The following is a 25,387-nucleotide window of genomic DNA, read 5'->3' as shown; positions in this document are numbered from 1 at the left end:
CCAAACCCATGACAGACAGGTAACATCAGTGCTGTATGTAACAGGGAGGTGTTACATACAGCACTGATGTTACCTGTCTGTCATGGGTTTGGAGGGAAAGTTCCACCCTATGGGGAGTGGAAGGCGGGACATCAGGAGGAGGGGCTGTACTGTATATATATGTGGAGCGTGTGAGGAGACGCTGGGATGTGAAGAAGCAGCAGCTGGGAAGAAGAAGCTGGTGTGGGAGTCTGTGTGTCAGACAGGGTACTACTGTGTGTCAGTACCAACCTGATAGGTTCAGGTGTCTGTATGGTTAGCCAGAACTGATAGGTTCAGGGTCTGTGCTTCAAGTTAAGGGTTCTGTGTGAACCAAACTGTGTGTATGTATGAGTGAAACTAAGCCACGTTACTATATCTTATTCACCTGATCATTTTATTTTCCTGTGTGTTGTTTTAAATAAACCTTATTCTTTTATTTGTTGAAAATCCATCCCTGGTCTGTGTGACTTCTTATAGGGAATGGTTGGTGGCAGCTTAGTTAACGTGTGGCAGATCCCAGTAGGTCTGGGTTTGTCACAAGTACTACGTCCAGTTCTGGACACCACACTTTAAGAAGGATGCCAACAAACTGGAGCAAGTTCAGAAGAGGGCAACAAGTTCAGGGCACTGAAAACCAAGCCGTATGAGGGAAGATGGAAAGAACCGGGCATGTTTAGCCTTGGGAAAAGAAGATGGAAGGGAGATAGGATAGCATTTTTCAAATACTTCAGAGGGAGTCAGCCTTCCAATAGAAGAGGGAGAGCTCGTTTGTTTAGCCGTTCAGTCATGTCCCAGTTAAACCTCAGAGACTTCCAGTTGAGGTCTTTATACCAGGTGCATCACATTCTGGGGTCTGCAAGGTGCCTGTCAGGTAGGTAGAATGCCCAGAATGGAGAATTATAGTATTTGTAGTTCAGGGAAAAAATTAAAATAGTTACTTTTTGTTACTATTTGTTACTTTCTTGGTCCTTCTAGACCTTCTACAGTTTTTTCCTCTTGAACTACTAAGTTTGGTATTGTTTAGTCGTGTCTGACTCTTCGTGACCCCATGGAGCAAAGCACGCCAGGCCCTCCTGTCTTCCTTCCACAGCCTCCCGGAGTTGTGTCAAGTTCATGTTGGTTGTTTTGAGGAGACTGCAACCATCTCATCCTCTGTCGTCTCCTCTTGCCTTCGCACTTTCCTAATATCAAGGTCTTTTCCAAGGAGTCTTCTCCTTGTTTGGTTTAGATAATAGTTTGGTATAGATAATAACAATATTCTCCTGTTGCCCATACAACATTTTACTTATCTTACTCTGTACAGTGTTCTTTTCCTTGTGGCTTTCTGTTCTTTTACATCCTCCTGAAAGTATGGTTTATTTTTAGTAAAGGTTTGTACTATAGATGGAGTTTTTAGCGCTTCCCATTCGCAGCCGACATCCACGGCAAGAGCGTCCATTTAGAAGCTTTGCATTAGCCTTCAGCCCTTAACAACAAGGTTGGAAAAAAAACTCTAGCAGAGACGCTCCGGGACAGAAGTAGATTTTTTTGACAGATGTCTTAAAGCGAAGCAGATTTCTAAAAGGCAAGAGGAGTGGGTTCTTAAAGAGAAGTTTGGCCACTCGTCCCTGTAAACTATGCACTCTTTTGGCACCAAGCCACAGAAAACAGGTGGAACAAAAGGTCTGGAAGAACACACTGTCGCTTTTTAAAAACTCTCTGGATTCATAAGAAAAATTTGAAAAATCCCTGTCAAAATATTGTCAAGAATCCCTTTTAAAGTCTTTTCAAAGCGACTTTCAAAAGTAACTAGATAGAGTTACTCATTCTACCAATCAAATAATTTGGTCCTACTCATGGGCCCAAATCCTGTTGCAAATTGGTAAGCTTCAGTCCGGTAAGTAAAGAGCCCCCACAATGGACTTTCAGTCGTTATGCTACTTTTGAAGCGTAATCATGTTACATTATAGTCACCTCCAAGACTAATTAGTTACAAGAAACCATGCTACTCAGACGTTTTTATTTCCAAATGATGCACTGCCATGTATGTTTAGTCTGCTAAGTCTGGACAGGCTTGCCACCAGAAGGTGGGTCACTTGGAGATGAATTGGGCATGGCAGCTATGAAACCAACTGGGACCATCTATGGGTTCCTGAATCTGATTTGTAAGACAGATCTGGACTTCCAAGTGTATCCTAAATCAGGCTTGGTCCAAATTTATTTTTAATTTTAAGAAACTGGAAAACCAAAATGGCTACCAATTGCTTTTCCTCCGCACAGATGTATTTGGTAGAATAGTACAGGTAAAGGTTCCCCTTGACATTTAGTCCAGTCGTGTCTGACTCAAGGGTGCGGTGCTCATCCCCATCTCCAAGCCGTAGAGCCAGCGTTTCTCTGAAGACAGTTTCCATGGTCATGTGGCCAGCGCGACTAGACACGGAACGCCGTGACCTTCTCACTGAGGTGGTACCTATTTATCTACTTGCAGTTTTATGTGCTTTCGAACTGCTAGGTTGGCAGAAGCTGGGACAAGCAATGGGAGCTCCCTCCGTCGCATGGATTCGATCTTACGACGGTTGGTCTTCTGACCCTGCAGCACAGAGGCTTCTGCGGTTTATCCCGCAGCGCCACCCACATCCCATTTGGTAGAAAAGTAGACCCTAAAGGGGAGATTATTCCTGCCCAATTTCAGACAGTTAGCTCCGCATAATAAGTACCTTTTTAAAACTTGGCTTTGCTAAATAGAAGAAAGCAAGCGGGGAAAGCTATTTGAGTTCTGGGTGCAAAATCAGTTTGCAAATCCATTTTGCGCACTCTGGAGCCACATCGGCCTGTTCTCCATTGATCTGGACTTGACACTAATCAGTCCGACTCGGGCTGATTGGGCTCAGCGTTTGCGATTTGTCTCAGTCTGTTGCACAGCACAAAACACAATAACAATGGGAAGCAGGACATCGGTGGGAGGACCACCTGCACCAACAACATCACATACAGTATCTCTAAGGTGTTTAAGGGGAGACTGGTGCCACGAGGAAGCTCACCCATCCCCTGTTTGAATGTCTCTGCCAGCTGGGACACAAGGAAGCTTGTGCGAATGTTTGTGACATTCTGCAAGAGAAAAGGCAGCCTCCACCTGCGCTTGGAGGAACACAATAGAACCTGGTCCTAAGCAGATTAAATCAAAACAGAGAAGAAAGAACTGCTTTGGTCTTCTGGGAGAGCAATCTCCCTGCCAAGGCGAACAAGCGCTTCCTATTCTGTGCACTGGAACCAGTCAATAAAAACAATGAAAGACCTACATATGTTGCTGTTAAGTGGGAACAGATATGCTGGTGGGGGGGGGGAGGCTCGAGGTTAATTCAACCCTTTTGTCCTTAAAAAAAACAAAACACGCGAATGGATGAACTAGTTTTCTTCTAAGCATCTTTCTGAAGTTTTCTCCTATTCCGAAAAGGTCATTCCCGTTCAAAAACTCAGGCAGCAGGCAGGGACGCTGAAATAGTCTGAATGATTGGGAGTCGGAAGGCGTTCTAGCGAGAAAAGGAAAGAAAGAAAGAGGGAAAAAAAAGGAAGGAAGCAAAGTCTGGGGTAGGAACAGCGCTTGGAAAGTTACTTTTTTGGACCACGTTTCCCACATTTCACGACCCAGCACAGGTATGTCTAAATAATTAATTTCACCACAGTTATTAAGAAGTACGGTTTCTAAGTTTGGGGCAGGAATATGTCTAGTGTAAAGAAGCTGGCATGTTCACTCTTAGAAGCTGGCAAACGAAAATAGATTTTCTTCAGAGTGGAAGGAAGTTCGCCGCATGCGGTGTGTATTCCCCACCCTGCTGCGACCTCTGCTTGGCACAGTTGGGAGATTTAACCTTCTTTTGCCGATACAGCTTCCTTCTGCCTGAAACAGCCCTCAGAGCTTCACACATTGGCTGGGTTACTGGAACACGCTCTACGGAAGGTGTCGGGAAACTTCTGCAGGTCCAAAATGCAGCACCCAAATTGCTCACTGGGGCTGGTTACTTAACCCCTCTGCTACAGCGGCTGCCAATCCATTTCTGGGCACCATTCAAAGTGATTGTTCTAACCTATCAAGCCTGCACAGGCCTTCTCTGTCGCTGCTCCCAGACTGTGGAACTCCCTGCCACTGGAGGCCCAGCTGGCCCCATCTTGGCTGTCCCTCTGCAAGTAAGGCCAAGACCTTTCTCTTCAGGCAGGCTTTCCCCGAGGGACTGCCTGCCTGAGTGGGGCTTTTCAATGGATAGTAAAGGTAAAGGTAAAGGCTCTCCTTAACATTTAGTCCAGTTGTGTCTGATTCTAGGGCGCGGTGCTCATCCCTTTCTCCAAGCCGTAGAGCCAGTGTTTGTCCATGGACAGTTTCCATGGTCACGTGGCCAGCGCAACTAGACACGGAACACTGTTACCTTCCCACCGAGGTGGTCCCTATTTATCTACTCGCATTTTTACATGCTTTCGAACTGCTAGGTTGGCAGGAGCTGGGACAAGTGACGGGCGCTCACTCCATCGCATGGATTTGATCTTACGACTGCTGGTCTTCTCACCTTGCAGCACAGAGGCTTCTGCGGTTTAACCCGCAGCGCCACCACGTCCCTTCAATGGATAGTTGTCCCTTACTGTTTTGAATGTGTTTTGGTGTTGCTAATGTTTTTTTCCATATAGTATTTGTTTGATCTCTGTGTGTGCTTTGTTTTGTGAAGAAAAGGCACAGGAGAGACATTTTCACAAGTTACATAAACTGTAATGGGTTAAGTGAGCTCTCTGTTTCACTATATGCCAGAGGGAAGGAAACTGGTGAGGCTTTAAAATTCCTCCATGAGTGACCTTGTCATGTCAAGACTGCCTAAAACTGAGTCAGAAATACAGCAACTTTCCTTTCCACCCCAATGGCAGATTTCCTTTTGTACATAACATGGAACGGTGCAGTGGAAGCTGAGGATACTGATTCCATGAGGACAGTAAATCCACTCCGGGATTTAGTCCAAACTTTACCCAAGATAGGTTAAACACCTTGGATAGCTCCCTGCGAAGTTCAGACTGAAACCCACCCTGCTAAACTGGACTCATCGGCTTTTGCTGGAGGGAAGATGATCATTTTGTCCTCAGGTGGCAAAATAACATGTGTTTTTGTTTTTTGATAGGTCAGCTCTGCCACCTGCGGAAGAAACAGGAATTCAGTTTGTGCCTCTTGCCTTACAAGCTGAATGAGCCTTGTTTCCCTCCCTCCCCACAGCCTATCAAAAACAATAGCCCCATCTGTCAAACTTCCAGCTGACCGCCACAGACAACGGCAAGCTATCCATAACGTTATCCAGATCTGAATTTCACTCAAAGGCTCACGCTTTGGGGAAAACGGGGAGGGGGAAAAAAAACTAGCAATTTTTCATTTCAGGTCTCCTACCAACCTGTGCGCAATCAAACAAATTACTCGCTCGGGGACCACAGCACATGCTTGAGGAATTTCTGCCTTTCATTACAGAAGAAATTAATCTCTTTGCAACTTCCAGCATTGTTGACTTTTGTTTCCTCCCCCCCCCCCCGTGTGCGCGCCGCTGCCTCAGCATAAAATGCAGCAGAACTGTTAATCCATGTTTCCTCCTAATGGGATGTATTCCCATCCCAGAGGGCGAGAAAGAAGGCTGGACCTCCACTACTGGCTGGCCTGAGAAACTACGTCTGCCTGGATTTGTTTCCTCCTGGCTCTGCATCAGGAGCCACTCTACTAGGCTGAGGAACCTCCTAACATTAAGAATCTCTGTCCCCGTTTTCCTTTGCCCTCCTCAGCCACTTTTCCTTTTGTGATGCACCTTTCTCACTGATAAACATGGCAGGCAGGCAGTGTCTCTTGCCGAGGGAGGCCCGGAAGGAAAAAAACACACAAGAAACTGGGCCTTCTCAGCAGTGGCTCCTCGCCTTTGGAATAAACTCCCTCCTGAGATTCGTATGGCCCCTTCGCTGGGCGTTTTCAAAAGCCAATTGAAAACTTGGCTGCTTAAGCAGGCCTTCCCTCCAGCCACTACAGTATCTAATTTATTCTCTTTTTTTCTTTCCATTTCGAACAATTGATTATTGATGTTGTAGATTGATGTTGTACGTATTTGAATTGTTTTGTTTTTTAAGTGTTGGTAGCCGCCCAGAGTGGTCAATTGACCAGATGGGCAGGAGATGGACGGACGGACGGACCGACGGACCGACGGGCGGACGGGCGGGCGGGCAGGCGGGCGGATGGATGGATGGATGGATGGATGGATGGATGGATGGATGGATGGATGGATGGATGGATGGATAGATAGATAGATAGATAGATAGATAGATAGATAGATAGATAGATAGATAGATAGATAGATAGATAGATAGATAGATAGATAGATAGATAGATAGATAGATAGATAGATAGATAGTGTGGGATAGGCAAAAAATCCCCGCTCACAACTGCCAATCATACATACCTATCTGGCCCCAGAGGCAACCAGCAGAGCTCACACTGGTTATGATGGTGGGTGAGCAGGTTGCAAGCCTCAAAAGAGGCTGATTGGGGGAGGAATCCCTGTTTTATAGGGCACCCCCATCCAGATAGCTAGAACGTGGAAACTACGTCTCGTGCTATTCCAGGCAGGAGGCAAAGATGCTCTACTGGCAAAGTCCCTTGCCCCAGAGTGTGCCATTTGGGACTCTGGAAGATTTTTCATTCCTACCTATAGATGTGGAAGATGGAATCTGGCCCATTCTGCATGGAAATCATGTGCCCTGAAAGAGACTAATAATCCTTGCCGTTTTGATATGTTCCATCTCAGAAATGTGGATGCAAACAGAGACATGAACATGTCAGGCCATTTTCTCTTTAAAAAAATTAATAATGGCAATCTCTCCCCGAAAATAGAAGAAATGTACTTTGAGAGGTGGTAAGGAGGACTTCCTTTTTCCCAAAAAATGTTATAATACCTTACATTCATTTAGAGACATTCAGAGGTCTCAGCAAAGAGGTTTTCCTATGACTGTAGAAGTCCTCATAAACCCAAAATGTGTTAGAACAAAATAGTGTATTTTTTCATAACTTAAAATCACTTCATGAAAAATCACTGATTAAAACACTTCGTGGCATAGTGCTGTAGCTTATAATATGAGCACAAATTTTAGCTTTCACTGCTTTTGAAGCATCATTTTTGTATGTTTTTTCTGTCTTCCTTGCCAGCATAATGGAATGTTCTTTGTTAAACTCCTCCTTCTCATAATCACCGCTCTGTCAAGAGTACCTTATGAAAATATGCTAAAATGTCTGAATACATGCTTCCACTGTCAATATGATTTTTAGAAAATTGGAAAAGAAATGTACGACGTGCTAAACAAAGAAGTATATAGGATATAGTGCTTCCCCTTAAACTAAGATATTCTGAGATGATGAGGTCAAAAGTTGGGTGTGTTTGGTAGGCACCTCACAAAACATCACACACACACACACACACACACACACACACACACACACAAACAATTAATCATATCCCACTTGTTCATGAGAAGAATACATAAAGAAAGCCTGAATCTGAAGAAAGGTTGCTGATCACAAGGTCGAAAGTTATGAGATGATGTGGGAAAATACATTGTTGATGGTGCCAATCAGAGCTTGAGCTAACATCACACAGTACATACTGGGAAGGAAGGAAGGGAGGAAGGGAGGAAGGAAGGAAGGAAGGAAGGAAGGAAGGAAGGAAGGAAGGAAGGAAGGAAGGAAGGAAGGAAGGAAGGAAGGAAGGAAGGAAGGAAGGAAGGAAGGAAGGAAGGAAGGAAGGAAGGAAGGAAGGAAGGAAGGAAGGAAGGGCTAGTGAAATATAGGAAGACAAAGCTGTGTGTGCCAGATGGCCTCTTTCTGCACCTCCTTAGCTGCCCTATGGGCCTTGAGTTCAATAGACGCTCCTGTCTCTGCACCAATGCCAACAAAAGTGTCATTTTGTACACGGAGCGGAAAGGGCCATCCTTTCTTTCATCTCAGGCAGCAAAATATCTCAGTTTGTCCCTGTCACAAATGGGGATTTGCCAATCCATGAATTTCACTTGTATTCAGATTTTGGGAATTCTGAAATGTTTTATAAAAACCAATATGTAATGATCACCTGTCCCTGGCCACATAAACAGCATACCCTCCGAAACCTAGGGAAAGGGCCAAAAATAAATAGATGTATGAAAAAGTGACAAAAGAAAACTGAACGGGTTATACTCAAACCTCCATGAGCTGGGATCTTGATAATAAATCCCGTTTATACCCCTGGAATTTAACTGAAAACAATTCTGTAAACTAGGACAGGCCCTTTAAAAGTAGTTTTTGATCCTTTTAAGATGAAGGACTTTCCCCACCATCATATCAAGTGAGTGACCTGTCTTGGGGCAGATTTTGTAACGCTTGCCCGGGGTGCCTAAATGGCTAGTTATGGCTCTATGGTGCACTAAGACTCTCTGGCATGGAATTCTAAGTCCTTCATCAAATGAAAAATCCCGGATTCCATAGGATGGAGCGGTGGCTGTTAGTGGTATCAAATTGCTATGCACTCTGTAATAGTAGGAAAAGGCAGAAATGATGTAGCTTCTTTTTATTCTCTTTATGTCGGCTGCATCGTTAGCTTCAATTTGACAAGATTAGACTGTGAGTATTCCAAACTCCCGGGTCCTCCTCAGTCAAAGTTAGGCATTGCAATAGTCTGTAAAACAGCAAATGAACTTGTACTTCAGGTTACCATGCTTGGATTTCCTACTTTTGCAGTCCTGGAAACAACCAGCAAAAGACTGAATCTTTGTATTCCCTGGAAGCAGGAAAAAAAAACAAGCCAACAATTGGTATCACAGATCACATATATTGTCTAACTGGTTGGTCCCCTCTATTCCACTAATTATACCTAAACATCTTGATACCTCGAGATCTCAACTTTTGATTTTACATGTGATATCCAAGAAAAGTGGATTAATTAATTAATATATATGCCAGGGTTAATTGATTAATTAATTTATATGCCAGGGTTTGCAAATGTCCTGTTCAAATTAACCTGTTAACATAAAACATTTCATTTCATCAGCCAGGAGAGAAAGAACACATATACCTAACATTCAAAAATAATATTTAAAAATGTTCTTTAAAGTGGTTTTAAAATAACATGGACACATACCTGTGGGTCTGTACTCCTTCTTTCCAGAGAAGGAATACAGAAGCCACTACACTTCCCCATAAGAACTAGTCTGTTATTTTACATATAAAGTGGGAAGATGCTGTAGTGGCCTTCACACAAATATATGTGGCATGCTTCCCTCACCATGATGGGTGGCTTCCTAATCACTATCTCTTCCTCTACCTCCTTCTCTTCACCTCTCCCTCCTTCTACATCCTTTACTTTGAATAATCAGCTACGACAATCTGCATTTTCATGTAACTGAACTATTCTAATTTTGGGGTTTTTTTAACAGTTTTCTGCATTTCATGTTATGTAGAGATTCCACGCCATACAGTTGTCTTTTCAGTACAACTAATGTCAACTAATTGCTTTGGTTTGGGGAGTGGTGGTGGGCTGGCTTTAGAACTATAACTGTAATTATTTACTATGACGGTAACATCAATAGAGGAATTGTGTTCCTCTGTAGTCATCGTCAAATAGCAACACTCATTAGCTGTAGCAAGTGCTGTCCATGGTGAAGGATGAAGAAATAGAGGCAGAAGTTCATTTTCTTGACTGCACCTACCTACATTCCACACCAGTGTATATACTTACAATGACAATATATTATTATTATTATTATTATTATTATTATTATTATTATTATTATTATTATTATTATTATTATTATTATTATTATTATTATTATTATTATTATTATCATCATCATCATCATCATCATCATCATCATCATCATCATCATCATCATCATCATTATTATTATTATTATTATTATTATTATTATTATTATTATTATTATTATTATTATTATTATTATTATTATTATCATCATCATCATCATCATCATCATCATCACTAGGATGCACATTGCAGCCTGCAATATGTGGGGTACTGTATTTCCCCCATCCTGGTTCTCGGGCATGAAGAGCTTTGGCTAAATCTTTAGAACCAGCTTTGGCTAATCTTTCAGAATCGGTCAAGTGGTTTCAGAATAATGACATGTTTAATGAAAGAATGAAGCCACGTGCCCTTACCAATGTAGAGATTCCCTGTGTAACAGCCAGCTCCCTCGTCTGCCCAACAGAATCCTGGTGGTTCTAGACAGCTCTCTGACTTTGGGCATCTGTGACACCAGATGGCATTTGCTGCGAAGGGAGGGAGGGAGGAAGAAAAGAAAAGGAAAACATAGGAAAGGAAAGGAAAGGAAAGGAAAAGGAAAGGAAAGAGAGTAGAGGACAAAATCAACAAGTCATGGAGGCAAAAGAGAAGGGTTATCACACATGACACATGCAGAACAATCTTGTGGAAACGGGCACAAATCAGAAAAATGGTAATTCATTTTGATTTGTAATTTGTCAAGATTGACAAATTCTGAATTTACAATTTTTCTCTGATGAACTGACAAACTGATTTGTCAATTCATTTTAGAATTTAAAACCCTATGAAATGGTCCCCAACCTCCTAAAGACACCAGATTCACAGAGAAGCTTCCCCTGACTCCCCTCTACAAATCTTCTAGGTTTGGTGAATTTTGGGTTTTAGACATTCAAGTTATACACACACAGGGAGCCCCCCATCCTAGGAAAGTGACCCCCCAGGCACCTAGAGACACCAACATGACAGGGAAGCTTCTAATGACTCCCCACTACAATCCCTCCAAGCTTGGTGAAGATTAGTGTTCAGACATCCAAGTTATATAACCCCAAAGTGGGTCCTCCAGAAAAGTGCCCTTTAGCAACTGGCTTGGGGAAATCCAATCTAGTTTCTGGATTGATGCCCTTCCTAGTCTCTGTTGTCTTCTGATTTCCTGGCTGCAGTCTCCATTTGGATTGATGATTGAACCAAGATAGACACTATCTCTAACTATTCCAGTTGCTCCATTGTCAGCGTTAAAAGTTGTGTAGTTCTTCTGTAGTCTTCTTAATATTCAACCACAGTCCTACTTTTGCACCTTCCTTTTTCACTTTTGCTAAAAATCCTTTCTAGTCATTGCTGCTTTCTGCCAGTAAGATGGTATCATCTGCATATCTTAAATTCCTGATGTTTCTTCTACCAATTTTCACTCTTCCCTTACTTGAATATAGTCCAGATTTCCTTTCTACGTACTTCAAAACAAAATCCATATCACTGGCCTGTGATACAAAGCTGACTTTCTTCCTATCCTCCTCACAGTCTCCCCAACATCCACAATACAGGATGACCTTCGGATATCTCTCCACCATAATCTAGTGAGACCATCCTCCAGTAACTACAAAAGGGACTAAAACATTGCAGTTACAATGTAGGAATGGCCATTATCTCTTGTTAAATTGCAATAGTAATGTACAGTTGTCGGAATCTGCAAGATGAGGGGAAGTAGGGGTCTTGCAGATGAAGCCTGTCTCGGGATCTGCAGATGAAACCTCCCTCCCCTCTTGACCAGCAAGGAGAAAGGAGATGAGCGCTCAGGGGTATGTTTCAGGGCGGGATCCGGATGAACAAGGACAGCTTACCCTCAGGCATCTGTCCAGAGGAATCTTTTTCTCCTTTGCCGCGCCCCCTTTTTTATTGTACTCTACTACCTTTGCACTAGTTAATCAATACAGAGGTAACTAATTTCCTTGAATACACAGCAGAATAACCAGAGTGCTGGTAAACAGAGACAGCTAATTTCCTTGAATACAAAGGCATCAGTAAACAGAGTGGTTGGTAAACAGACAGGCTGGTAAACAGACAGTTAATAGTAAACAGACACAGCTAACTTCAAATACACAGCCAATGTAAACATTCCTCAGGTAGACACTTTAACTACATTACCCAGAGACAATAGACAGCAGGTTAATGATCATCCTTACTGGAAACTAGTGACTTGCAGTTTTAGCATGAGGCCTGCCATTGTCATAGATATACATTTGCTACTGCCACAGACATATACATTGTAACAGCATAACAGCATAAATTTTCCCCACATCCAGTTTCCTTTGTTAATGAAAAAATAAAAATTACAAAGAAATACAGTGGTGCCCCGTATAGCGAGGTTAATCCGTTCCGGATTAACCTTCGCTATACGAAATCTTCGCTAAGCAGGAAGTAAAAAGCCATTGGAACGCATTAAACTTAATTTAATGCGTTCCAAATTGGCCCTAAACTTCCCACTTAGAGAAGTTTCCTGGCCCCGGGCAGCCATTTTTGCGCCCTCCCCTCGCTTGCCGAGGGCGCGAAAACGCCGCGGGGGGGCATTTCGGGTCGTTTTGAAGCCACAAAACAGCTGTTTTGCGGCTTCAAAACGGACCCGAAATGGCCCCGCACGGCGTTTTCGCACCCTTGGCAAGCGAGGGGAGGGCGCGAAAACGCTGCGCGGGGCCATTTCGGGTCCGTTTTGAAGCCGCAAAACAGCTGTTTTGCGGCTTCAAAACGGCCGCGTTTGACCCGAAATGGCCCCGCACCGCGTTTTCGCGCCCTCCCCTCGCTTGCCAAGGGCGCGAAAACACAGTGTGGGGCCATTTTGGGTCCTCCCGCGCCCATTTTGGAGCCGCCGATCAGCTGATCGGCGGCTCCAAAATGGCCGCGGGACGCCCAATCGTCGCAAAGCGAGGTGCGGCGATTGGGTGCTCCGTATAGCGATCCCGAAAAAGGGGATCGCTATACGGATTCGTCGTTGTACGGTGCACTCGCTAAGCGAGGCACCACTGTACTTATTTGTAACTGTTTTGTCCATACTTTGACATAGGCCCCCTCTCATGTTTGTCCTGAGGAATCTGCAAAAGAATATCTGAAAACACCATCTGCCCATAAGAGCTGCATGAAGTACTATAATTAAGACACTTTTGTCATTTTTTGTTGTTGTTTAGTCGTTAAGTCGTGTCCGACTCTTCGTGACCCCATGGACCAGAGCACACCAGGCCCTTCTATCTTCCACTGCCTCCCGGAGTTTGGTCAAATTCATGTTGGTCGCTTCAATGACACTGTCCAACCATCTCGTCCTCTGTTGTCCCCTTCTCCTTTTGCCTTCTAATTGATCCAATTTACCTCTCCCTGATGTTTGCTGAAAATATTTAATGGCTGCTGCTTCCATTACCAGTGCAAACCTGCCATTCCAATCCCATCTCTGTTCTCCTTGGCTCCAACATGATGTTTGTCCTTTCTCACATACAGTGGTGCCTCGCATAGCGACAATAATCCGTGCAGCAAAAATCGCTGCAAAGCGATTTCGTCACTATGCGATTTTAAAAAGCCCCTAGGAATGCATTGAAACCCCTAACCCGGTGGCCATTTTGGAACCGCCGATCAGCTGTTGAGAAATCATCGCTATGCAATGATTGGTAAGCGAAACAGCGAACCGATCATCGCAAAGCGATTTTTTTCCCATAGGGAACATCACAATGCAATCGCTTTTGCGATAGCAAAAAGTTAATCGCTATGCGATTTCTTCGTTAAACGGGGCACCCGTTAAGCGAGCCACCACTGTACTTTGGACTTTTCACTTGAACTGGAATCTCAGGCAGCATCTTCCAATAAGCTCCCTGCTTCTTTGTAGACTTACCTCCTGCTATGAACAGCATCAATGGGAAGCCAACGGCCAAGTTCTTCTTGATCTGAGTTTTCATGCTGAAACAACGTTTAGAAAAGCAAAAGAGAATCCTTCAGATAAAAAGTCTTTAAATCTATGTAAATCCAAATGTATACGCACCACTGTAAGAGTTTTGCTCCTAACTCACAATGTCATGTACCAGTGTGGTGTAGATCATCGATCACAGATCATAGAATTACAGAGTTGGAAGGGGCTTATAAGGCCATCAAGTTCAACCCCCTGCTCAATGCAGGAATCCAAATCAAAGCTGATACTGACAGATGGCTCTCGAATACTCCAGCACTGGAGTATTCACCACCTCCTAAGGTAATTGGTTCCATTGTTGTGTTGCTCTAATAGTTAGGAAGTTTTTCGTGACATTCAGCTGAAATCTGGTTTCTTGTAACTTGAGTCCACTATTACATGGAATGATTGAGAACAGATCCTGCCCCTCCTCTGTATAACAGTCTTTCCGATATTTGAAGAATGCTATCATATCTCCCCTTAAGCTTCTTTTCTCAAGGCTAAACATGCCCAGTTCTTTCAATCTTTCCTCAAAAGGCGTTGCTTATTGTCCTCTGCTTATCTTTGTTGCTCTCCTCTGAACTTCTTCCAGATTTTCTGGCTCCTTCTTGAAGTGCGCTGTTCAAAACTGGGCAATGTAGTCAAGATGAGACCTAATCAATGTCAATTAGAGGGGAACTAATATTTCACATGATTTAGACATAAGAAGAGCCCTGCTTCCAGAGGCACCTGGCCCCACCAGGTGCCTCTGGAAGCACAAGAGACAACGGGATACCTGTCTCCTGATCTCCCTCCTCTGCAGCTGGCATTTTGAGGTACCTTCCTTTTAAGCCTGGAGATTACACACACCCGTCATGGCTTGTAACCTGCGATGGACTTTTCCTCCAGAAATCTGTCCAATCCCCTTTTAAAGGCATCTAAGCCAGATGCCATCACTACATTCTGTGGCAAGGAGTTCCACAGACTAACAACACGCTGGATAAAGAAATACTTTCGTCTGTCTGTTTTCACGGTCCCAGCACTCAGTTTGGGTGGCTATCCCCTGGAGATTGTACTTCTGTTAATGCAGCCTCAAATAGCATTTGTCTTATTCTGTAGCCACATTGCATTGTTGGCTTCTATTCAGCTTATGCTATTCGATAATTCCAAGATCCTTCTTACATTTAGTATTACTGAGCCAAGTATCCCAACTGTGTATCCACTTAATTGTTCTATCCAAGCCCACACATAGTTAGCTTGCTAATCAGAATATCATAGATCATTGAGCCAAAAGCTTTGCTGAAGTCAAGATCTATTATGTCTACAGCATTCTCACTGTCTACCAAGGAGGTCACCTGATGGAGTGTCAGATGAGGATTCAGACAACCTAGCTCTGAATCCTTGCTTGGACATGAACACTCACAGGAGAGTGACACTCCTTAAATATCTCACATACCTTGACAACCCTGTTAAAGGTAAAGGTAAAGGTTCCCCTTGACAATTTTTGTCCAGTTGTGTTCGACTCTAGGGGGCGGTGCTCATCCCCGTTTCCAAGCCATAGAGCCAGCGTTTTGTCCGAAGACGATCTTCCGTGGTCACATGGCCAGTGCGACTTAGACACGGAACGCTGTTACCTTCCCACCGAGGTGGTCCCTATTTATCTACTTGCATTTGCATGCTTTCGAACCGCTAGGTTGGCGGGAGAATGACAACCCTGTTAAGGTCACTCTAAATCACATATTCCTTGACAGCACATAACATTTAAGCAGTTAGATTCTCAGATTCTTATTCTTTCTCACATGGAGATGCAGAAATAAATAGTTGTCAACTCTAGAGGAAGCTGGCTTCCTAGAGGAGCAAAATACCCTCATAAAGAAACCGGAGGTTGAAATGCAACCAAGCTTAACTGGCATGTTCATGGCCTGAAAGGCGGAATTCAAAAGTTTGATGTCACAAGTTAAATGGAAGGCAAGTAATTTAATAAACTCCTCTAATTAGATTTTTCCCCTGAGACTGGTTCTCAGAAGTTACTGATTTATATATTTCTATGAAATTTTACACCATCATTAAGCACAAGATATAGTCCATCGCCTAAGTACAATTTCCAAACCAAAAGCAGCACCAGAAAGCAAGAACATTAAGGCTTAAAACTAGCAATCAATGATATAACAAGAACAGCTTCAATAGACGTCTTCACTTGCTGATGGAGCGGGAAGGTAACCTTACTTCCTCTGCTAGGAATGTCCACTTACGAGGTCATTATTACAACAGAGAAAGCCTTCTCATATATTTTTCCTGATGCCTTACGTTTCTCACCTTTCTTTTCCCTCTTTCTTTTCTTTCACTCTTGTATGTGATACATAAGCATGGATATTTATGTCTTGGTTTCTTCCCACATATCATCAAGTAATTACAAGCTGTAGAAGAAATTCCATTAAGTGGGAAGTCAAATGGGAGGATGGAAGGGAATCAAAGATCTCTTACTGATGTGAGATGCCACCTGCTCAGTACCTTCCTCTGCAGGGGTGGTTCATGCCTTTGATGTTTCATGAAGTTCAGGAAGAGGCATCATGTACTGCTACTCATATACCTCAAGTAATGGAGTTTTGGTCTTTTGTGAGATTAGATTATCTCTACTAAACATTAACTGTGTGGGTGCCATATCTGGTGTCATTTTTGTGAAGCCACTGAGTATACTGTAACAAGGAGTGATCAGCGTGAATGAAGATCAGCAAGTATTGACTGTGGATCCTGATTATCTGATGATATTATGGGGGCAAATTTAGGCTTGTACATCAAAAATAATATGAACAAATACCTAGAATCCCAACTTTCAAAATTAAATACATTTCTCTAAATTTGTATTTACTTATTTACTTATTTACTTATTTACTTACTTACTTACTTACTTACTTATTATTTATTTATTTATTTATTTGTTTATTTATTTATTTATTTATTTATTTATTTATTTATTTATTTATTTATTTATTTATTTAGCTTTTATACCACCCATCTAGACGAATCTACTCTAGACGGTTTACAGTCCAAAAAAAAAGGCAATAAAATTAAAATCCTCAATAAACAATCTAAAATAAGCCAAAAACCAGAGGAAAAATTAAGTACATTGCTTTGAACTGTGGAAAAGGGGCATGCAAATAAACATGGTGGGGATGATTAATTCTCCATTCTCCTAACGTTTGATTCAGTTAGCGTGATTTCTCAATTTTCTACCAAGGACTGTGTGTGTACAGTTTAAGACAGCTTCCTTTGTTTCATTCCGCCGCCGCCGGCCCCCCCCCCAACCGCCACTACATCACTGGCGTGCATTTGCATACACTACGGAAGAAAAGCAATCTTGATGAAATTCTGAAGCAGTCACCATGAAAAGAGAGACGAGACGACAGGAACCTGGCCCATCAGTTCAGCGGAGAGACCTGCAGTTAAATTGCTCCTTCCCTCTTTGAACTCGCTCAGCCAGATTGCTAACTTGAACTCGTCATGGGGACCACATCGCCGCCCCCCCCCCAGTCCCCGTTACAGCAGCTCCATTGGCTGCCGATACCTTTCATAAGGCATGATGCATAAGCTGCAAACCCATGCTCCCTTCCATGCAACAGCTTTGAAGGCGGCAAACCAGAGCTTTTGTTCCCTGCAAGAGTTCCTTGAGTTGAAGGCTAGAGCTTGCTTCTCTGGGATGCAAACCAGGATGCAAGATTCTTGCAACATCTTCCCAGGCCTTAAAGAGCATCCTCTCCTTTATTTGCGCTCACAGATCAGTTTAGTCGTGTCCGACTCTTTGTGACCACATGGACCAGAGCATGCCAGGCCCTCCTATCTTTTACTGCCTCCTGGCGTTGTGTCAGATTCATGTTGGCAGCTTCGGTGACCCTGTCCAACCATCTCGTCCTCGGTCGTCCCCTTCTCCTCTTGCCCTCAAACTTTCCCAACATCAGGATCTTTTCCAAGGAGTCGTCTCTTCTCATAAAATGGCCAAAGTATTCGAGCCTCAGCTTCAGGATCTGTCCTTCCAGTGAGCACTCAGGGTTGATTTCCTTCAGAATGGATAGATTTGATCTCCTTGCAGTCCAGGGGACTCTCAAGAGCCTCCTCCAGCACCACAATTCAAAAGCATCAATTCTTCAGCGGTCAGCCTTCTTTATGGTCCAGCTCTCACTTCCATACATCGCTCCTGGAAAAACTATAGCTTTGACTATGTGGACCTTTGTTGGCAAGGTGATGTCTCTGCTTTTTAAGATGCTGTCTAGGTTTGTCATCGCTTTCTTCCAAAAAGAAGCAGGCGTCTTTTAATTTCGTGGCTGCTGTCTCCATCAGCAGTGATCATGGAGCCCAGAAAAATAAAATCTGACACTGCCTCCATAGCTTCCCCTTCTATTTCCCAGGAGGTGATGGAACCAGTGGCCATGATCTTAGGGTTTTTTTTAATGTTGAGTTTCAGACCGTTTTTTGCACTCTCCACTTTCACCCTCATTACGAGGTTCCTTAATTTCTCCTCACTTTCTGCCATCAGAGTGGTATCATCTTTATATCTGAGGCTGTTGATATTTCTTCCGGCAATCTTAATTAGATGAGAGCAAAAGAGTTTGCAAGCTGAGTAGTGAATCCCCATGGGCAGCTTCTCGCCCGCAAACTGGCACCTCCCCATTCCTAACATGGGCCTTAATCCCAATTCCGCTCATGTCACGTTCCTTCACCAGCACAAAGGCGACATCCTGGTCTAAGGTGCCAGATCCTGGCATGTAGGTATATACCGTATTTTTCCATGTATAAGACACCCCTGTATAAGACGCCCACCACTTTTCTAATCCAAAATTAAGAAATCTAAGTGGGGCTTAGCAAGTGTAGGGGGAAAGGGATCAAAGTGCTGCAGGATCGCTTTGATGCCTGCTTTCCCCTCCACCTGTTTTTGTTCTCTCCTCAGTTTACTTCCGTGTATAAGACGACCCTCAATTTTTAGTCTAAAGATTTTAGACAAAAGTATAGTCTTATACAGTACATGGAAAAATACGGTATATGGAAAACCGACGGATGCAGAAAACAACAAGGTGCTGTTCAAGGTTTATTCTTAGGGCAGACTCCACCTTCAGGTTCATCTTAGCGGCATCTACAACTGACCAGAGTTCCCTCTCGGCCTCCCTCTCTCCTCCACAGCGATCCAAGTCCCAATGCCGAGGGACCGGCGCAGCTTGGTTCAACGTCCTCTAACCGCCAAACCAAATTAGTGCCGCTCACACGTGGCCATCTGGAACAAATTGCTTCACTCCTGCTTCTGTTCTCTTCGGATGCTCAGCTGGCTGGTGCCTGGATTGATGGCAGGACTGAAATGAGCCAAAACGAGGTCTTTGGAGGAGCAGTCCTGGAAAGAGCGCCTGGCCTCCAGATAAACTCTGTTGCCTTTTTAAATTTCCCCTTAATTTCACCATTGATTAAGATGAATTATGCATGTCAAGGCTTTGAGGGAGGTGAGAGAGAGAGATTGAGAGAGAGAGAGAGTTAAAAACCAGCCACTGTTTTGGTTCCTGGGCACAGGGGGGTTCCCTCCTCTCACTTGTAACCTCCAGGTTTGCCCCTTTGCTCATTGGTGTGCAAGTCACAATTGTGGGTGTTACTTAAGCCAGTCCTCTAGACAGTCCTTTAACAAAGTCAAAGGCAACTTCAGATTGATCTTGGAAATTCACTGTGGCTGCCAAGAGGCCGCAGGTATAAATCCTGACTTCATCCTGTTGGAAAAAACCTTCAACAAAAATTATCCTCTACACACAAACTGCTGTGAGATGGGAGGCCTTTTCCCCCAGCTTGCCTTGAAGAAAATCTACATTTTCACAAGTGGATTGCTCATTTTTCTAAAACGCACAGGATCAGAAGATCCGATAATTCTGTGCTTTGTTACATTAACTAACAGAAGTAGAAGCACCGGATGAGTTGTTCGCTTCTTTTGTCACCCATTAAGCATTATGTTTTCTTTGTTGCATGTGCATGCTTTTTTACACAAAGGGAAACTTATCAAATGTGCGGATGACACAAAATGGGGTGGAATAGCTATTACCTTGGAAGGCGGAAATAACATTCAAAAAAATCTTGATAGGCTTGAGTATTGGGCTGAAAACAACAGAATGAAATTTAACAGAGGTAATTGGAAAGTTCTACAGGTAGAAAAACACACACACACACACAAATATACAGGTACCAGATGGGGGAATACTTCACTCACTAACACTACAAGTACAGTAAGAAGAATCTTGGAGTTGTTGTAGATCAAAAGCTGAATATGAGCCAACAGGGCGATGCGGCAGCCAAAAAGGCCAGTGTTAGTATGCATTAATAGAAGTATAGTCCACAAATCACGTGAGGGACTAAATCACCTTCTATTCAGAATTTATTAGGCCTCATATTGAGTACACTGCACTTTCAGAAGGATGCTAGCAGGGCAACAAGGATGATCAGGGGGACTGGAAACCAAACCCTGTGAGGAAAGACTGAAAAAACTGGGCATGTTTAGCTCTGAGAAAAGAAGACGGAGAGGAGATAGGCTAGCACTCTTAAAATACTTGAAAGGTACAGTCGTGCCTTACTTAACGATTGCCTCGCTTAATGAGGAAATCGCTATACGATTAGGCTTTTGCGATCGCAAAACAATGTTTTAAATGGTGTTGGGTTTTTTTTTTGTTTAACGATGATCGGTTCCCTGCTTCGGGAACCAATTTTCGCTTTACGATGATCAGCAAACAGCTGATCGTCAGGTATCAAAATGGCCACCGGCTGAAGAAAATGCCCCCCCCCCGCTGTTTTCTAGGACAGATTCCTTGCTTTACAGGCACCAAAAATGGCCGCCGTATGGAGGATCTTCGCTGGACGAACAGGTATTCAGCCCATTGGAACACATTGAATGGTTTTCAATGCATTTCAATGGGTTTTTTTTTCGTTTCGTTTGACGATGTTTTCGCTCTACAGCGATTTCGCTGGAACGAATTAACATTGTCAAGCGAGGCACCACTGTACTTAAACAGGTCGTGTTCTTGCCCCAGTGCTAGCCGGGAGCTTTCCTGGGCAGAGCAAAGCCCAGCTAAACAGAGACTTCCAACCGAGATCTTCCTTTTTAGAAGAAATGAATTCTAATTTAAAAGTTTCTTCATACCAAGGAGGATTTTTTTTAATCTTTAAATTTTTTTTTCTAAATTAGCAGAGGAGGAATTGAAATTGATGGATTGGCTAACACAAGCCCTGCACGAGATTTGGCGGAAAGTACACCAGCCATGTAATTTCAAGCAGAACTTTGGTGCCACATTTTTCCATTGCCCTCGCTGTCCTTGAACGCACAACGTATGCAGGTTTGAAGCACTGTTCCAGCCGAGCACTTGTGCTTCTCCAGCATCAGGAATCGCTCGCTGGCGAATAGGGACAGCTGCCAGCTTAGCTGGTAGTTCAGAAGGCAGTAGGGCAGGGCTCCATTTTGGGGAGCTTCCAGTTTGTTACACAGAAAACTGGCGAGGGTTTCTGTCTCCCCACCGGTACACACACACACACAAACACACACACGCACGTACATTCCATGACTGCAGCCTGGCTGTTACAGACAGTTGTCAGCCTGCCAAGGCCGAAGGAGCTGCTGGAAAAAGTAATCGTGAACTGACGGGAATTTTGAGTCTCTGGGAAGTGTTTTCTGAGGCGGGTCAAGCTGGGGCTATCCAAATTTTCAAAACAATGTTGACATTTCAAAACCTCCCGGACATTTTGATTCCTCCCTCTTTTTGCGGAATAGGGTAAGAACAAGCTGTGGGTTTGTGGAAGGAGGGAGATTCCTCCCCTCCAAAAGAACCCCACAAAACCTGTTTCGAACAGCAGAACACAACAATAGTGCCTTGATGGTTTGGGCTTGGTGTTGATCGGTAAGATGCCGGTTGTCCCCAAAAAAAGAAGCACTTCCCTCCGGTAAAATGCCCCTGACCACATCCAAGGAGTGGGAAGAGTTCAAGGAAAGTTCTGTCCACCCCCAGAAGCAGGCAAAACACAGCCCCGGAGGCTGTGTTTGCAGCCTCCAGCCCTCTCACATCAATCAGTAAGAGCAATGGCCTTTCCAGGAGTAACGATTCACCTTTTAAATAGATTGCAAAGCCTTCTCGAACCCTACAAATTGGGACGTGCAGTCTAGCCTACGGAGTATTTGCAAAATGGTAGCAAGAGACAAGTGGTTTGCAAAAGGGTCACCCGTTTTCCAAGGCTTCCCCTCGGAATGTTTCCTGGGCTCCGGGATTTCCATCTGCCTGAGGTCAGCCTTAGCCTTTTCTGTTCTCTCCGGCCTTTTTAAGCATTTTCAGTGTCCAGAACACGGGCAGCTCTCAAGGTCTCTTCCAGCTAAAAGGAAGCGTATTGTGGCATCTAAAGGACTGGAACATTTTTTTTTGGCATAAGCTTTGGGGGTCTGTAGACTTCAGATGCATGGCATATCACATCAGTAAACAGATTTTTCATAGATGGGGGGGGTGTGAACTGCAAAAAGGATCAGCATCTATTCTTTATGTCCTTGTGGGGTGGCTTTAAAGTTTAGAGCAGACAACAGTTTTAGTATTTGTGCCCACGTTACACTCTCTTATATATTAGGCCACGTTAACAGACCCATAGATTTATTAGTTTTATATGCTGCACTGGGCTTTATTGTGACTTGAGAATGATGGGATAAGGGATAAGGATGGTGAGAATGATGTTTAACACTCAGCTGTCCAATACTTGGAGAAATCCGCATGATATGTTTGATTTATGTAGTAAGTGTATGAATATAGTTCCAATTTGTCTCTAAATATTCAGTCCAAGAGACAAGATGAGCCTCCTCTGTACATTCTCTATCAGTAAGATTCCTGGCAGTCCAGTGGAGGAAACAAGGTATGATTATCTGACATCATCCTGCAATGCTATTCTTTAGAAGATTTACGTAAACTCATGGTGGGCAGATATATATTGACAAATGCCAATACCAGTTGCTGGAAACAAGTCAATCCATGCCCCCCCCCATTGAAGTCCTGGATGCTTCCTGAAAGCCTCTCATTGGGCCACTGTCCTCCACATTGCTCTGTTCTTCAGCCTGCTTTGAACTACAACGCCTAGAATCTTCCAACTAGCATGATTTTACCGGATTTCATGAATTCCGGAAGCTGTTGTCCTGATTTTTCCAGGCTTGGGTTGCTTTATGCATTCATTAGAAGAGTTAATCATCAGAGGTTTTTTTTTTTTTTTGTTCTTTTGTCTGAAGGAGAGGGGATGGGGGTGGTTGCTTCCCATGCAAATAGGATGGGGGGGTGTTGATGCATCCTTTGCAAAGATGAGATGCGATGGCTCCCCAATGCCAACGGAGACCAGTGACAGCTGCTAACCGAGACTGGGCGGCTGTCTGTCTGGGATGCTTCGGCTGTGAATTCCCCGCATCAGTAGCAGGCTGGACTAGATGGCCTTTGGATACCTTTCAACGCTTGATGTTCCATGATTCACACATTACCTTTTCCATCCATCTTTTTCTTAACAGGCTTCTTCCCACAACAAGGCAGCTGCCTCCGGCTGTAACCGAGCGCACGGCGCTGACAGCAGTAGCAGCAACAATCGCAAAGCAAGTGGAATAACCACCCTCAGCTGAGATTCTGCTTATATATCTACATTCCTGTTGTAACTTCCCGCTCTTGGATAATTAGCCAATATCTATATTTATATCAAAGCCACATGTGTTGTACAGAACAGCCAACGTTCCCCTTCAGAGAATGCCTGGCAGGCTATAAATAGGCCCCATCTGTAATTATCTCCAGAACGATTTGTTAAAACTGGGGACATAAACAGGGAGCTGAAATTCAAAGAGGCTCAGTCAAGAGGGAGGTTCGCCTGGGGTTTGGCTGTTTCTAAAACCTTTGGGGACAAACAACGAATGCCAAGCACCATGAGGCTCGTTTGCAAAAAGAAAAAATAAAATCTGGCCCAACAAGAACGTATGTACCCCTAAGCACATATGGAATAGACATTCCCTCTCTTGAGAAGGTTCTCAAAAGAACCTCCATATACTGGAGGAGTATACCTTTGAATACCTAGTGCTAGGCAAACAATAGGTGAGGAATATTTTCTTTATACCTTTTTGGGGGGGGGGCTTCATGGGCCAGAATCCTCTTGGTGTTTGCAAAAGGCCTGGAAGGCTTGCCGCCGCTAATTGTATCTGTGACTAATTGACAAGATGCAGGGGCACAGCTTTGTCATCTGATTCCATATGCGGCCAAGTAGATTACCAAAACCACTACCTCCCCCACAGCACCTTATCGATTAGCTTCAATTAGCTGTGACAAATTAGGCAAGCCTTTTGCAAACATCGGTAGGATTCTGGCCATGGAGACAGGTGGCCAGCCCAGCATCAGAAACAGAATGCTGGGCTATTTCATTAATACAAAAACAGACGCCCGGCTTTGCTTTCCCGAAAGAGGCCTGCAGGACCAGGCGTCAAGATAACGACGATCCATCATGAAAACACAATTACTGAGCTAAAAGCACGATCAAAACAAAAAGAGAAGGAGTAGAAGGCCTTTAATCCTTCTCCTCTTAGAACTGCAAAGCTGGAAAGGACCTTATGGATTATCCAGCCCTATCCAGATCCCAACTTCTGGCTCTGATAGCCACTGAGCTATTCAGAAGTTCCTTTTAGACCCAATTTCGCGTTCTGGCTCTTATCTCTAAAAGCCTTGGGACCAAGTTATCTGAAGGACTTCCCGTATTCATATGAACCTGACTGAGTCATAAGATCCACCACAGAGGCCTCGCTGGTAAGATCTACAGTTGTAAGAAAACAGGGCCTTCTTTCTGTCGGCCCCATCGCAAGAGAATGCTCCGCTACAGCATATACATATCACCCCTTCCATGTTGTACCAGCCTGCTTTTAACTGAAAGCACACTCATATTTCATACTGCATTCATTTTAATTTTTTTCTAAATGTTTTAATCAACTCCATTTTTAAAATCTGTATTCTTTTAAAATATTGTGTGAAGCTGCTGCTGGGGAAGATTTTGCACAGCGTCTCCTATCGTGCCACATGTAGCAATGGGGCAGAGACAAGAGGGATGAAATGGCCCATCTTAATAAAGAATAAACCAAATCCCAGGGTCTTTTCAAGCGACCTTCATCAAGCCATTTTCATTAGCTTTTCCCCAACCTCACTTTCTCAGACCTGGAGGGGCTACAGCTCCCATCATCCCCAGACAAGTCATGAGGGAAATGGCAGAGGCAGATGGGACTTAGGGAACCAGCATGTAGCGGTTAGAGCACTGAACCAGTGTTTCTGAAATACAGGTTCTAATCTTTAATGTGCCATGAAATGCACTGGGTAGCCATTTTACTGTATTTTTCCGTGTATAAGATACCCCCACTTTTCTAACACAAAATTAGGAAATCTAAGTGGGACTTAGCAAGTGGAAGGGGAAAGGGATCAAAGCAATCCCGTGGCTGCACGATTGCTTTGATCCTTGCTTTCCACTTGTTTTCGTTCTCTCCTCAGCTTACATCTGTGTATAAGACAACCCTCAATTATTAGTCTAGATTTTAGAGAAAAGTATAGTCTTATACACAGAAAAATACGGTATATGGGGAAAAAGGGATGTTTGGAAGACAGAGGAAAAGGAAGCCATA

At 43.7% G+C, this 25,387-nt stretch overlaps 1 long non-coding RNA gene across 1 annotated transcript in view; it reads right to left on the bottom strand.

Moving 5' to 3' along the window:
* Positions 1 to 8,582: 8,582 nt before the first annotated feature.
* The window catches only part of LOC140702818 (uncharacterized), a 45,608-nt gene continuing 28,803 nt past the window's right edge, over positions 8,583 to 25,387 (bottom strand). Inside the window, exons 2-4 of the long non-coding RNA XR_013539311.1 lie at positions 13,693 to 13,757; positions 10,205 to 10,315; positions 8,583 to 8,807 (exon numbers count right to left, since the gene is read on the bottom strand). This is a non-coding gene — a long non-coding RNA (uncharacterized LOC140702818). The remainder of the gene's footprint in view (positions 8,808 to 10,204; positions 10,316 to 13,692; positions 13,758 to 25,387) is intronic.

Source organism: Pogona vitticeps, chromosome 15, assembly GCF_051106095.1.
Source record: "Pogona vitticeps strain Pit_001003342236 chromosome 15, PviZW2.1, whole genome shotgun sequence".
Taxonomy (NCBI): domain Eukaryota; kingdom Metazoa; phylum Chordata; class Lepidosauria; order Squamata; family Agamidae; genus Pogona; species Pogona vitticeps.
This window is presented reverse-complemented; position numbering and strand designations above follow the sequence as displayed.